At 39.3% G+C, this 14,943-nt stretch overlaps 1 protein-coding gene across 3 annotated transcripts in view; it reads right to left on the bottom strand.

Moving 5' to 3' along the window:
- Window positions 1–5,673: 5,673 nt before the first annotated feature.
- Window positions 5,674–14,943, bottom strand: part of DACH1 (dachshund family transcription factor 1) — a 489,790-nt gene continuing 480,520 nt past the window's right edge. For all 3 annotated transcript variants that reach the window (XM_030566391.1, XM_030566381.1, XM_030566371.1), the window contains one exon: window positions 5,674–7,409. The gene's annotated coding sequence lies outside the window, so the exon portion shown is untranslated. The remainder of the gene's footprint in view (window positions 7,410–14,943) is intronic.

Raw genomic sequence — 14,943 nt, forward strand, 5'->3', positions numbered from 1 at the left:
TTAGTTCATCTGCAAATTTGACATCATCAACTCAGGATTAAACAAAGACTGTGAATGGCTTGCCAACTACAGAACCAGTTTCTCCTCCCTTGGTTTTCATACCTCAACTGCTAGAACAGCGCCTCCTCCTCCCTGATTGAACTAACCTCATTAACTCTAGCTTGCTTGCATATATACATCTGCCCCTGGAAATTTCCACTACATGCATCTGACGAAATGGGTATTCACCCACGAAAGCTCATGCTTCAAAACGTCTGTTAATCTATAAGATGCCACAGGATTCTTTGGTGCTTTTACAGATCCAGACTAACACGGCTACCCCTCTGATACTTAATACCGCAGTTGTCTCCCAAGTCTTAAAATGTTGGTATAACTGCTCTGTGCCTCAGTTTCCCAAGTTGTTTAATGAAGATAAAAATGCCTACCTCCCAGGAGGTGTTAATCATTAATGTTTAAAAACCTTTGCAATCATCTCATGGGAAAATAATATAGAATTGCAAAGTATCATTATTAAGGTAGATTACAAATTGCTGTTTTCCTGGTCAAGGAAACATTTTTGCTATATTACCAAAGGAGTTGGTGGATTCCTGATTATGCACAATACTTATTTTCTAACTAACTCATGGTATTCAATAGCTTAACCTGTCCTGGGCACCATGTTCAATTAACCATATGTGGGAAGGGCCTCAAAAAGGCCAGTTGCCTTCAGCCAAAGTAGTACTTTCTATTTTGTTAGACTTATCATGCTTATTTTATATGTCTAGTTATAAAATGCAGCTGAGTACCCCTATAAATTATCTAAAAACCAAATGTGAAACTTTCCCATAAATCCTTATGTCTTCATCGTGGATCAGCTATTTAAAAGGGCTAAATTCTAATCTCTATGGGAGCCTCTGTCTTCTTTCCCCTCTCTCCTCTCCTGCTAATCTGGCTCATTCCTCTGGCCTCCTGATACACCTGATGCACAGAGGCAAAAACCACGCATTTCCCCAAAGGTATTCCAGTGACTTGAACCTCAGAACAACTGTAATTCCCAAAAGCTTGTGGGTAAAGCAAGTGCTTCTTGCTACCTGACATCACGAGCAATTATACTTGAGATTGCATGGTGGATGCAAGCTCTGTGATTAATAGACCAACACGCCAACCTGTCACAATATGCACTATCCTCATTATCCTGGAATCTAACTGAGACTTCACAACGGATCATCTTGAAGGTACAAATCCTCATCATAGGGAGCCATAATATTAACCCACAGATTATGTTTGAATTCTTTTGGATTATGTACAAAAACAGAGCATTTAGGGCAAGATTTTCAAAAGTGTCTAGGGATTGGGTGTGCCTGAATTTTCCATGTCCAACTTGGCACACCTTAAAAGGTCTAAACTTCATAAAGAGCTGTACAGCTGCTCCCTGAAAATCAGACTTCTTTTCACAGATTCATAGATTACTGTGAACACCTAGTCTGATCTCCTACATTACACAGCCCTCAGAATGTCAACAAGTAATTCTTGCATTAAGCCCATATCTTGTGATTGAGCTGAAGCATATTATTTTAAAAAGGCATTCAAAGTGTCTAAAATTTGGCACCCAAAACCATAAACACCCTAACTCATTAGTAACATCTGAAAATCTTGCCCTTAGGGCTTTGTTTATTAGACAGCACCCTGACAAACATCATATAATCAGTGAGCCACTTTCAAAGGTTTGTGGCACCTTCAACAGAATTGAGAGCTACATTTCCGCCAGAAAGCAACTTCAGAGCTCCAGAGGTAGCTGACATGCGTCTGATGAAGTGGGTATTCACCCACGAAAGCTAATGCTGCAATACTTCTGTTAGTCTATAAGGTGCCACAGGACTGTTTGTCACTTTTTACAGAGCCAGACTAACATGGCTACCCTATGATAGGTAGTTGAGTTTGTCAGCTGATGCCTAAGGGATGTTTGTAAACCTTTAGGTGAATATTTTCCACACAGTTCAGGAGCCTGTGTGTCCTGGCTCGAAACTCCTTGGTGATCTGGCTGTGGCCAGATCTGATACTACAGATGGGCAAAATGTGAATACTACAACCACTTCCTGATACAGAAATCTATTTCTGCGTTTTGACCCACACTTTCTCCCTAGTGTCTTCTCTGTAGGTATCTTCCACATCTCCTTCCACTTGATTCAAGTATCAGAGGGGTAGCCGTGTTAGTCTGGATCTGTAAAAGCAGCAAAGAAACCTGTGGCACCTTATAGACTAACAGACATTTTGGAGCATGAGATTTTGTGGGTGAATACCCACTTCGTCAGATGCATGTAGTGGAAATTTCCAGGGGCAGGTATATATATGCAGGCAAGCTAGAGATAATGAGGTAATTCAATCAGGGAGGATGAGGCCCTGTTCTAGCAGTTGAGGTGTGAAAACCAACGGAGGAGAAACTGGTTTTGTAATTGGCAAGCCATTCACAGTCTTTGTTTAATCATGAGCTGATGGTGTCAAATTTGCAGATGAACTGAAGCTCAGCAGTTTCTCTTTGAAGTCTGGTCCTGAAGTTTTTTTGTGGCAGGATGGCTACCTTAACGAGAACACTTCAACCTCCCTGGCCACACTGTAGCAGACCTTAAGGTGGCCATCCTGCAGCAAAAAAACTTCAGGACCAGACTTCAAAGAGAAACTGCTGAGCTTCAGTTCATCTGCAAATTTAACACCATCAGCTCAGGATTAAACAAAGACTGTGAATGGCTTGCCAATTACAAAACCAGTTTCTCCTCCCTTGGTTTTCACACCTCAACTGCTAGAACAGGGCCTCATCCTCCCTGATTGAACTACCTCATTATCTCTAGCTTGCCTGCATATATACACCTGCCCCTGGAAATTTCCACTACATGCATCCGAGGAAGTGGGTATTCACCCACAAAAGCTCATGCTCCAATACGTCTGTTAGTCTATAAGGTGCCACAGGATTCTTTGCTGCTTCCACTTGATTGTTCTTAACTGTTAGGGAGGATCTGCTTTTGTGGGTGTATTGCCAGACCTCAAGATAGTCACTACTACTGGTGTTGTTCAACTGGACCAGTCCAGCTGAAGCACTGGTTGGTTCCAGGTGCTGGTTGCTGTCTCACTGCCTGACTACTAAAGATATGACTCATTGTGCAAAGAAGACAACGTGAAGCCAGTGGATATGCAGGTAGCTTCTGAAGGAACTGATGGAAGCTCCTTGTTTGGGATATTTAAAACTGGACTGGAAAAATGCTAGACAACTATTGTAAAGAACAATCCTGGCATGGAGATGGAGATGGATTCATAGACTAAACAGTTTTTTTTTTCATCTTAGCTCTATAATTCATAATTGCACCACTCTAGTTCTCAGAGCTATCAGTAAGCTCCAGTGGAGATACCAAGAAGATACTTGGCTGCACAAGTACATAGATGGTTTTTGACCATGGGGCATTTTAAAGCAGAAATAGGAAGAAGAATGTTGTTGCTGCACATGCAGGGGACAAAAGAACTCCTGTCTGAACAATTGGCCAGCAGCGAGAGCCCTGTGGGATCCATGCAGCCCTTAAATCACACAATTGCAGCACTCAGAACACCTAGGAGTAATTAAATAGGTTGGTCCAGCTAAGCTAATCTCCTTCTGATTCCCAAAGCAAACGTGCTCCCCAGTGAAGACAGGAAGCAATATTGCAGGTGAAAGCTCCTATATTCTCATCCCTGTAAAAAGGGAACATGGTCCTTAACGTGTAAGAAGAATATCTAATTTTGGGGTTCTCTAGTGCAAAAATATATTTCCAGATTTGTTTTGAAAGACCTGCCTTCAAAAATGCCACCAAAATCTCTACTCTTTCAGAAACACTTAAACATATGTTAAGACATGAGTGCTGTTTTTTTTAATAAAATACTTGTTTAAGCGTTAAAAATATTTTCTATATGTAAAACAAAAGCATTAGGATTTCAAGTTTCTAAATATGTTGCATCAGCTGAAGGAGATTTCAGACAAAAACAACTGGGTTAGAGTAACAAATCCCACACACTCTTGTAGTTACAGGAATATGTTTTGTTCCATCAATATGTCCACTTTACATTATTCAGCACAAAGCTTTGTGAAATAAGAATCATGGGAATATCACAATATAAAAGAAAAAGGTACAAATAACAGCTTCATAAACCGAGCAATGTACATAAATAAATCATGTAGATGGGGGCAGTTTGCTTAGCTAGCAAGAAACAAAATATGGAAAATCTGCTTGTTAAACAATAACCACAGAGTGTGCTTTTATGATGTTTTTTCACCACAGTAATTCATATTAGAGATAGAAGCAGTTGCATGTTAAATAAAATCATTCAGCATTGTTCTCCTCGCATTACAAACAGCTGACTTATGTTGTTTTTAGATGCCTCCCATTAGAAAGTAAATATTCCTCTGATGTTATACGTTTCACAAAATTTAATAAAGATGAACTGTAAATAAAGTCACAGGGAGATTTCAGACAGTTTTATTAGCAGATTGTTGAAAAGAAAAAGAAAATTAAATACAGTAACAGTAAACGTGGTTCTCACATTGAAACCAGGCTCAAATAACTAGGCTACCATAGAAAAATTTCCAATTCTTGCATTATGATGTAAAAACAGATTTTTGTACAGATTTTGTACAACAAAATTCGTAATAACCTTTTATCATTTTTAGAAAACTTTAAATATATAGATAAAAATAGACAATTTTCATAGGTCCTACATGAAGATGAGAATGTTCTGTTCCAAGGGCTTGCATAGAGCGCAAATGTGGTTATAATATAGAACAACTAGACATTAATATCTTTAAGATTTCAAAAGCATATAAACAATACCATGAGCACACTTTTTTCTTCATAATCTATGCAAAAACAAACAAACAAACAAAGAAAAAACAAAACAAAGAAAGAAAAAACCCAGCAACCCAAACTTGTGTAACTGAAGAGGGGCAAAAGTTCAGCTGACGGTAACATTTCATGAATTGTAATATTTACACCATTTTATTAAGCTCTTAATCTTATGAATTGTTTCCCCCTTAATCCTTAACATTTCCATTTATGTACCAAGCCAAATACTGAGGCATTCCTAAAGGTCTTGAAAGTATATACTGTAAAACTATTAAACCGACTTACAGGTGACTCTATGCAAGGAGCAGAGCAATGGCAGATGCTACTACATATTTCAGTTGTAGGTTTTAATTCTCTTTCAGATATGAATGATTCAAAAGCTTGCCACAAGTCCATCAAAATTTACAGCTGTTAACCCTTTAAAGACTGCATATGAAAAAACTGGTGTACAGAATCTCTGAAGTATTCAAGCAACTATGAAAAAATCATGATTAAAAAAATGTTACTATAAAATATTTGGTAAAGATATTTAATGAAAAATATTGCTCGACATTTCTTTAAAAAAATTACCATGATGTGAACTTGTATATAAAACTTTTCTATTGTCAGAAAAGTATTGTGGTGGACTAAATAAGGGTGTACCAGCATGGCAAGCAGGGGCGGCTCCAGGCCCCAGTACGCCAAGAGCGTGCTTGGGGCGGCATGCCATGGGGGACGCTCTGCTGGTCGCCGGGAGGGCGGCAGGCAGCGCCGGTGCCTGCGGGAGGTCTGCAGAAGGTCCACCAGAGCCGCCTGCCGCCCTCCTCGCTACCGACAGAGCGCCCCTCGCGGCATGCCGCCATGCTTGGGGCGGCAAAATGTCTAGAGCCGCCCCTGATGGCAAGGAAAGACCTACAAAACAATAGAAGCGCAGAGCTAGAGTTTACAAATCTTTTTAATTTGATAAAATGATATCCAATCAGAACTATTTCGTAAAGGAGAATTTTCTTGTTAGGCATCTTAGACATTTAAGATTCTGATATGTTTCCATGTAATAAATATCATTTTATATGCATACATTACAGATGAAGAAAGCATAATCACAAAACTTACAGTAACAACGCTGATTCACCAAATCAGTCTTTAAAGGGGTAACTTAAAATTATGCAAAGCAAGGAACATAAGTAAGTATGTAAAAAGCAGTGTGACGCAGCTTACTTCCAGTTATCAGCACAAAGGTGAAAACACATTGTAGCTTTCATAAAGACAGTGAAAATAACACATAACCACCCTTCCTCTAAGATCAGGTGAGAGAGGAACAATAGACTTCAACTGTATCACTCAGCTCTATGTGGTATTGGATTGATACATCAAGTGTTTGTTAGGTTTTCTTTTTAGCAACATTGACGTAATCTGACATTAACATATAAAAATATTTCTGGTGTTCTGACTTGCTGCTCAGCCACAGTCCATTCTTAAAAGTGCTGTTTCAGGGCACTAATCAGGGATCAATATACAAATAAAAGTGGCTGATATGGAATTCTGATTCGTTACCAGATGCTTAAGATCTCATTCATTAATACTGTGACTCCAGGACAAATATTTACATGCCTGCATGCGTTAAAACTAGAAAGGCGTCTTTCTGACAAACAGGGTGACAAAACATTATCTAAAATGTTCATTTTCCTAAATGCTAGTATTCTACTGCATACATAATACCTTCCTGGTGTGGTTTGTGTTTATATACTGTACACGTGACCAACAGTTTGAATAAGAAGCAAAGTCTTTTTTTTTCCATAAACCCCTGCCAGTTTAGAATGAGAAATTATTACTCATTTTATTTATATTTTTATGTTTATTTTAGGAAAAGAGACTTTGTGAACAGTAAAACAGTTTTGCTTACATTCAGCATTTCCTTTCTCTTAGACAAAATTTCATTTTACTTCATGTGGTCTAACATCCATGTGTTGGTCTCCTGGAAAGCATGTGGAAAAAAAAGTCTTTAGAAGAAAATCCACATTCACAGAGTTTGAAAATTGAATATAACAGGGTTTTTTTCCTTTTACTTTTTTTTGTCGGAATCCTCTCATGCCCCCATACAAGTTTACTTCTTAGCTGACTTGCTGGTTTAGGTATGACAAAACAGTCTGTAAGTGTAGGTGGATACTGCTGGAAGGATTGTTTGATGTGCTCAAATACAGAATCATCAGAGGAGGACAGAGTTTTCATTTCATTAAAAAGGGAATGCTAGGCCTTGTTCTGACTGGTCTATAACTTTGTATACAAGGATCCAATCACAAAGCTGCAGTTTTTGACTGTAAGAAGAGTAAAACTTGTACATTTACAAACATTTTCTAGATCGCTGGCTTGAGCCACAGGTGATAACGAAAGAAGAACACTCTTGCAGAATGCTTTAAACTTTTGAAGAACATTGATACACAAAGTTAAAGAAGTTGCCTTGAAAATACTTTGTTGCTGTAGAACTTCCAAATAACGAACATCTTACTGCAAAGTTCTTTACCGTAGCACAAATTGCTTCAGCAGGAAAAATTCAGTACATGACTGTAGTTTTCAAATAAAGTCGTCCATCTAAAATAAGAAAACAAATATTTTTTTAAAATATTCATTCCTGTACTGTATCAACAGAAATAACAGTTACTTTGTAAAATGGATAACTGCAAAATGTCATGCACCATAAAGCTATTTTAAATGAGCAGTGTTATCAAGAAAATCTGTTGTCATCAAGAAATCTGTTGACCTGTCACTGATGTAACATCACCTATATGTATTCAAAATTAATTCCATCAACAATTACATACAGTTTGCAAGATTTGGATGCTGCAACTGTTTCTAATACCTGTAAAGCTTTTATATATGCTGCATTCATATCAATACATGGAGACTAGGAAAGTAGGTGGAGCTTCTGTGCATGTTTTTTTAATGATATGCAAACTTAACTGAGTACTGCTGAACAGCAATTCCTTCCTTCATGGTTACAGAGCAAAAATATTCCTTCATGCAACCATAAGTACTACCATCATTAAAGGCATAGCTTATAACTCATGCTTTAGCTGTGTTGTTAAATATACCGTGTAATGTAACCATTGTGCACTTTTGTAGCTATTTATATAGAACTCAGTATAGGATATTTAATCAGTATCAGTGAGCCTTTTCTCCCATAAGTGAGATTAACTAAACAATTACTATGTTAAAGATGCAATCATATCTTTCTTTTTATCATCCAACAGAGAAACAGACTTCAAGTGGTGGGGAACCATGAGTAACAAATAATAAATTATTTGAGTCAGTAACACTAGAAATAAAAGCACTGGGATGCATAGAGCCTTCCACCCAAAAGTATTGTAACCTGATTTATAAGTATGAAGCAAAACCTACTGCTTTATGAGTTCAAGATGTAAAATATATAGCTCTATGTATATGTATATTTCAAGAGTATAAGCAAGCTCATTGGATCATTCTTACTATGCTGTCTTGTGTATAAAAAGTACAGGTTCTCTGGCTCTAAACTACTGAGATTAAGGCAAATTGTGAAGCACATTAATCATGTACTGTGGATAATTATAAAACACCCAGCCTAACCATGAACCTCAGAGCAAAACACTACACATCTGTATTTGAAGACACATGCAGCACATAAGTCCTTTTGGTTCAACCCCAATATACCAACAAGTATTTGCAATATGTTTTTCAATTCAACCTAATTAAACTGAATTAGTCTGTAAAGTTCACGTTAGGAAAAATTAAGGTCAACAACTCTGTGCAATGCAGATCTACTGATAACGAAGGAAGTCTATTAAATACTCAGACAACTGCATAAAACACCTGCATCAGTGAAATGATCCGACTATAAATACTGAGAGAAACAGAGAAAAGTTTTCCTGAAGAGCAGCTGAAATTATAACACAAATGTAACTGACCATATTCTTTCCTCAGGTACACCCCTGGCAACCCCATTGTCAAGCTTCTGTGGTGGCTGCACAGGGAGAAAGGGCAGACTTAGCATCTATTTCTTTCCTCTCCTGCAGTTGTTCTGCCCATTTCCCCTCTATTCTTAATTTCATTTTGCATCACTTTTCCTGATCTTTTCTCCCTTTCCCTCTTCTCTGCCCCTCTCCTTTTCCCAGAAGTTCCAAGCCGTTTTCAGTGGAGTGTTCCACTCTCCCACTGCTTGCCACCACTTAATCTCAGAACCATTTCAGTGTTCTCTTTGGTCTTTATGTTCTTTGTGCACTAGAGATAGAAAGGAATTGAGTAAGGCCTCAACTGAAAGGCTTTTTATTCTTCGGTGATGCATGAAGTGCAACCAAAATGTTTGTGAGAATCCTGGGGGGAAAGAATGAACATGTAAAAACTAGCCTGGTAAATATCAAATCAGGTGGTATGATAAAACTGATTTAAAAATTGCAAAACTTAGGATGGCTGGACCCATTATAGGCTATAGTTACATATAATTCTCCTGCACACATTCTCCTGCAACAATAGTACTAAAGCTGTCTCAGTACCTCTGTAGGAGAATTACTCTATAGTATATACCAGCACTTTGGATATCTTGAATGTGTGCGTGCTAATGAGTGCTAGGCATAACTCCTGGGCCTAAACATTAGGATAACCTAAATTCAGTGACTTATATTTTATTTGACTATATTTGGTCTCTACATGTCTTTTAAATAAAATGTTTAGTTTCAAATATTCTCAATGAAAATACACCTCTACCCCGATATAATGTGATCCGATATAACACAAATTCGGATATAACGCGGTAAAGCAGCGCTCTGAGGGGGAGGGGCTGCGCACTCCGGCGAATCAAAGCAAGTTCGATATAACGCGGTTTCACCTATAGCGCGGTAAGATTTTTTGGCTCCCGAGGACAGCATTATATTGAGGTAGAGGTGTATGTCTGTATCATGCTGAACTCTTCTAACCACTTATATGAAACAAAGGATATGTAGACAACAGCAGTACATCTAAAAAAATCATTGCTTAAGGAGTCAATTTGACACTGAAGTCGATGGGAGTATTTTTTAAATGGGAGCAGGAGAAGGCCTTGCGTTTTCCATCTAAAGTCAACAAAAGACAATACTGATGAAGATCTTAAAAAAACTCTGTCTCCTTTACAAAGTCAAACATATTTGTTTTTAAAACTTGTTACCTTCTATGATATGGTGGATACGTATGATAAAATATAAACCTCATTGTTCCTCAACCAGCCTAATGGTGGATCATAAAATGTGCCATTAATTACCTTTATATGGATAATTACCTTAGAATGCTATATGCGAGCTAAGTATCTGATCTAATCGTAGAATGCTATATGTCAGGGGTCGGCAACCACTGGCGCACGGCTTGCTACGGTAAGCACCCTGGCGAGCCGAGCCTCTTTGTTTACCTGCTGCATCGGCAGGTTTGGTCGATTGCAGCTCCCACTGGCCACGGTTCACTGTCCCAGGCCAATTGGGGTGGAGGGAAGCCGCGGCCAGCACATTCCTCATCCACGCTGCTTCCCGCTGCCCCCATTGGCCTGGGATAGTGAACTGCGGCCAGTGGGAGCCGTGGTCTGCCGAACCTGCCGACACGGTAAATAAACTGGTCTGGCCAGGCCAGAGGTTGCCGACCCCTGCTATATGTGATCTAAATATCTGATCTAATCCTATCGTAAGGTTCCTTATAATACATCTTTACTCTCTTAAATTGTTTGACAAATTCTGCTAACAGATGGACAAATGTAGCAAGCATTAAATATGTCACCTGTAAAATATATGCCACCTGCCATGGTTACTGTAGATTAGGCACTTTAAAGATTAAGTCATATTTAGTAAGATTTTAATGGTTTCCAGAAATTGCAAAATATTTTATTTAATTTTTCAAAATTCACAACAGGAGGGATAAGATACAAAAATGAATAACTTTTTCTTTAGGACCCATTGCACCAAACTCCGCTTTGAAAAATATAATACCTATGCCAAGGTACTCTTCTCAAGAGACTGCTCATGGTAAACTTACAAGCAGGAGAAAGAGAAGGAGTTTATGTAGATTTTATATTCTTCTCCAAGTACACTTGCTGTATATAGCAAATAACCTCATGAAACTACATGTAAAGAACAAACAGGCAACTCGCTCTTCATCTCAGAGACGTGGTGACATCAAACCACAAGAACAAATGTTGAGTGGTCTGTGAGTTGCTATAGCCTCATATTATGATCTAATATAGCTTATCTAATACAGTACTTCTATCCTCTTCTCCCCTTTCCTTTCCTCAGATTATCCCCTCTCATCCCATACAGGTCTCACCTCTCCTTTCTCCAAGCTCTTCTCTCTATGATCCAGCTGGAGTGACTGGAGCCTACCGATGCTGTTATCAAAGTGATCTTGGCCTTATGAAGGTGTTGAGAAAATTCTTGTATGGACCCCACTGGAGTGTTATCATTAGTAGGGTTTCCTAACTCAGTGGAGCATACCAAAGAACCCATAAAACCTGATAGCTAAACAGGGCCTTGCATGTACATTATATTTTATTGAATTTAGTATATGTAGATTTTATATACAGGCACACAAAGATATTGTGTATATGATTAACAGACATATATAATATCCCCCACAGACAACCTCAGTGGTTTGCGCATTGGCCTGCTAAACCCAAACTTGTGAATTCAATCCTTGAGGGGGCCACTTAGGGATCTAGGGCAAAATCAGTACTTGGTCCTGCTAGTGAAGGCAGGGGGCTGGACTCAATGACCTTTCAAGATCCCTTCCAGTTCTAGGAGATAGGATATCTCAATTAATTTTGAGGTGTGAGGGATAGCTCAGTGGTTTGAGAATTAGCCTGCTTAAACCCAGGGTTGTGAGTTCAATCCTTGAGGGGGCCATTTAGGGAACTGGGGTAAAAATCTGACTGGGAATTGGTCCTGCTTTGAGCAGGGAGTTGGACTAGATGACCTTCTGAGGTCCCTTCCAACCTTGCTCTTCTATGAAAATATATACAAATAGACTCTGCTTATTGCTCTATGTACATGTCTATAAAGATGGAGTGTATTTTTGTCATTATGAATACTGTTTTCACAAGGTACTGTACAATGCTAGAGGTATGCATGTTATAAATACACAGCAATACATTCCACTATTAATGTTAAACATGAAATACAAATTAGGAAAATTGTGATAACTTGCTGAGTAAAAGCACTTATAATTAGCAGAATTTAACTATGTTTTAATTGGTCTCCTGTAAATGTCAATATTCAGCAAGATTGAGTTACTAAAAGGAGCTTGCACAATGTGAAAGTGCCCACACTCTTAACACTCATATTTGTTTTTGTTTGTGGGGGATGTGATGACAGGAGTTATAGTCCAGGCAAGGGAGTATTTAATTTTTTTTTAAAAATCCTTTTTAATTAAATCTCATCTTGAGGTTTTTGAATAAACACATCCAAATAGTTACAAGGTCAGAAATGTCATGGACAAAAAACAGTTTTGACCTAACGCATGAAAAGGGTAGGGTAAGGGGAGGGGGAGTTTGAAGCAATACATATGCCATGAAATGCATCCCCTTTGAGAAGTAAACTGGGGAATATTTACATTCACACTTGTGTAATGTGTGCAACATTCAGCTTCTGGCAGTCTAAAAATTTTGCTGGATAAAATGCAACTGTATTACAGTATTATTTCTGTTAACATATGCAACTGTAATAGTGTAATATCTATATGACTTTTCAAGTGTTGCTTTAGGTTGCAATTTAATAGATAAAATAATCCTGCAGTTAAATCAAGCAGATTATAGTGTGCAAAAGAGGATGAACCACTCTTGGGATGAGCCATTGGGGCTGTTTGAGATCAGAATCTATTGTGTATTATTAGGTTACCAAAAGAAACTATACCATTTTGCTCAAGAAATTCCCTGAATAAGCACAGGAACAAATCTGCACAGACACACCCCTAGAAGCCCGACCACGGGTATTCTATCTGCTACCCAAGATCCATAAACCTGGAAATACTGGATGCATCATCGTCTCAGGCATTGGCACCCTGACAGCAGAATTGTCTGACTATGTAGACTCTCTCCTCAGGCCCTATGCTACCAGCACTCCTAGCTATCTTCAAGACACCACTGACTTCCTGAGGAATCCAGAATCCATTGGTGATCTTCCTGAAAACACCATCCTGGCCACTCTGGATGTAGAAGCCCCCATACCAACATTCCACACAAAGATGGACTACAAGACATCAGGAATAGTATCCCCGATAATGTCATGGCAAACCTGGTGACTGAACTTTGTGACTTTGTCCTCACCCACAACTATTTCACCTTTGGGGACAATGTATACCTTCAAGTCAGAGACACTGCTATGGGTACCCGCATGGCCCTACAGTATGACAACATTTTTATGGTTAACTTAGAACAACACTTCCTCAGTTCTCGTTCCCTAACGTCTCTACTTGCGCTACACTGATGACATCTTCATCATTTGGACCCATGGAAAGAAGCCCTTGAGGAATTCCACCATGATTTCAACAATTTCCATCCCACCATCAACCTCAGCCTGGACCAGCCCACACAACAGATCCACTTCCTGGACGCTACAGTGCTAATAAGCAATGGTCACATAAACACCACCCTATACCGGAAACCTACTGACCACTATACTTACCTACATGCCTCCAGCTTTATCCAGAGCACATCACACGATCCATTTTCTACAGTCAAGCTCTCAGATACAACCACATTTGCTCCAATCCCTCAGACAGAGGCAAACACCTACGAAGTGTCTATCAAGCATTCTTAAAACTACAATATCCACCTGCTGAAGTGAAGAAATAGATTGACAGAGCCAGAAGAAAACCCAGAAATCACCTACTCCAGGACAGGCCCAATAAAAAAGTAACAGAATGCCACTAGCCATCACCGTCAGCCTCCGACTAAAACCTTGCCAGTGCATCATTAAGGATCTACAACCTATCCTGAAAGATAACCCCTCACTCTCACGGCTCTTGGGAGATAGGCCAGTCCTTGCTTACAGACAGTCCCCCAACCTGAAGCAAATACTCACCTGCAACCACACACCATGCAACAAAAACACTAATCCAGGAACCTATCCTTGCAACAGAGCCCGTTGCCAACTCTGTCCACGTATCTATTCAGGGTACACCATCATAGGACCTAATCACATCAGCCACACCATCAGAGGCTCATTCACCTGAACATCTACCAGTGTGATATATATCATCATGTGCCAGCAATGCCCCTCTGCTATGTACATTGGCCAAACAGTTTCTATTCAAAAGAATAAATGGACTCAAAACAGATGTCAAGAATTATAACATTCAAAAACCAGTCAGAGAACACTTCAACCTCCCTGGTCACTAAATTACAGATATAAAAATTGGAATTCTCAAAAAAAAAACCCTTCAAAAACAGACTCCAGTGAGAAACTGTAGAACTGGAATTAATTTGTAAACTGGCCACCATTAAATTAGTCTTGAATAAAGACTGGGAGTGGATGGGTCATTACACAAAGTAAAAACTATTTCCCCATGCTAATTTTCTTCTACTGTTACTCACACCTTCTTGTCAACTGTTTGAAATGGCCCATCCTGATTATCACTACATACGTTTTTATTCTCCTGCTTATAATAGCCCATCTTAATCGATTAGTCTCATTATAGTTGGTATGGTAACACTCATTTTTTCATGTTCTCGGTTTACATATATCTTCCAACTGTATTTTCCACTGCATGCATCCAATGAAGTGGGTTTTAGCCCATGAAAGCTTATGCTCAAATAAATTTGTTAGTCTCTAAGCTGCCACATCTTTTACTGATACTACAGTGATGGCTGCTTTATAAATGTGCATACTAAAAATGACCATCATTATTCTAGTACAGGGGTCAGCAACCTCTGGCACACGGCTCACCACGGTAAGCACCCTGGTGGGCCGGACCAGTTTGTTTATCTGCTGCGTCAGCAAGTTCGGCTGACCGCGGCTCCCACTGGCTGCGGTTCGCCGTCCCAGGCCAATGGGGGTGGCAGGAAGCCGCAGCCAGCATATCACTCAGCTCGCACTGCTTCCCGCAGCCCCCATTGGCCTGGGACGGTGAACCGCGGACGGTGGGA

This window comes from Gopherus evgoodei, chromosome 1 (genome assembly GCF_007399415.2).
Source record: "Gopherus evgoodei ecotype Sinaloan lineage chromosome 1, rGopEvg1_v1.p, whole genome shotgun sequence".
Classification (NCBI taxonomy): Eukaryota; Metazoa; Chordata; order Testudines; family Testudinidae; genus Gopherus; species Gopherus evgoodei.